Source organism: Egretta garzetta, unplaced genomic scaffold (assembly GCF_000687185.1).
Source record: "Egretta garzetta isolate BGI_Z169 unplaced genomic scaffold, ASM68718v1 scaffold120, whole genome shotgun sequence".
NCBI classification, from domain to species: Eukaryota; Metazoa; Chordata; class Aves; order Pelecaniformes; family Ardeidae; genus Egretta; species Egretta garzetta.
Window position 1 is genome coordinate 1,388,493 of NW_009258270.1, and position 808 is coordinate 1,389,300.

Here is an 808-nt window from a genome sequence, read left to right on the forward strand (position 1 = left end):
GTTTCAGGCGGGGAGGCAACAGCTCTCGGCTGGCCACTACCAGGGAGTAAGCGGGGGTTTTGCTTTACTTGCTGCCAGCCTTAAGTCTGGGTTAAATTTTGGCTGGTTTTTGTTTTCTGGTCAAGTCTCTCTGTGGTGATCGTTGTGTCAGCCAGACCGACGGCACCTCCGAAGGAGATGCTGGGGTCAGGTTTGCCAGCAGCCCCCAGTACCTGAGCTGGGCGGAGGGACGGTCCCCCCCCGCCTGCGCCCAGAGCCCCCCGTGCCTGCAGTAACGCCTCATCGCTCTCTACAGCTGCCTGAGGGGGGGCTGTAGCGAGGTGGGGATCGGCCTCTTCTCCCTGGGAACGGGTGATGGGACGAGGGGGAATGGTCTGAAGTTGTGCCAGGGCAGGGTGAGGTTGGGCATGGGGAACAATTCCTTCCCCAAAGGGCTGTCAGGCACTGGAAGGGGCTGCCCAGGGAAGGGGTCGAGTCCCCATCCCTGGGGGGATTTAAAAGACAGGTAGATGAGGTGCTTAGGGACAGGGTTTGGGGATGGGATGGCGGGGGTAGGGGAACGGCTGGGGGGGGGGAGCTTAAAGGGCTTTGCCAACCCAAAGGATGCTATGATTCTATGAACACGCTCCTCTGCTTTCTCCCCAGGATCGACAAGACGATGCTCGCCAGCCTGAAGATCAAGTAAGTACCCGCGCTCTTCTCTCGTGCTGAGTGATTTCCCTGCGAGGCGCGCGGCGCCGAGAGCTGGCCTCGTGCGTGGAGGAAGCTTCCTTGTTCGCTGGGCCGCCCTCCCAGCTCCATCCCAGCT

At 61.1% G+C, this 808-nt stretch overlaps 1 long non-coding RNA gene across 1 annotated transcript in view; it reads left to right on the top strand.

Moving 5' to 3' along the window:
• Nucleotides 1-808, top strand: part of LOC118451791 — a 29,402-nt gene that overhangs the window by 25,963 nt on the left and 2,631 nt on the right. The window contains exon 2 of the long non-coding RNA XR_004841355.1: nt 646-685. This is a non-coding gene — a long non-coding RNA (uncharacterized LOC118451791). The remainder of the gene's footprint in view (nt 1-645; nt 686-808) is intronic.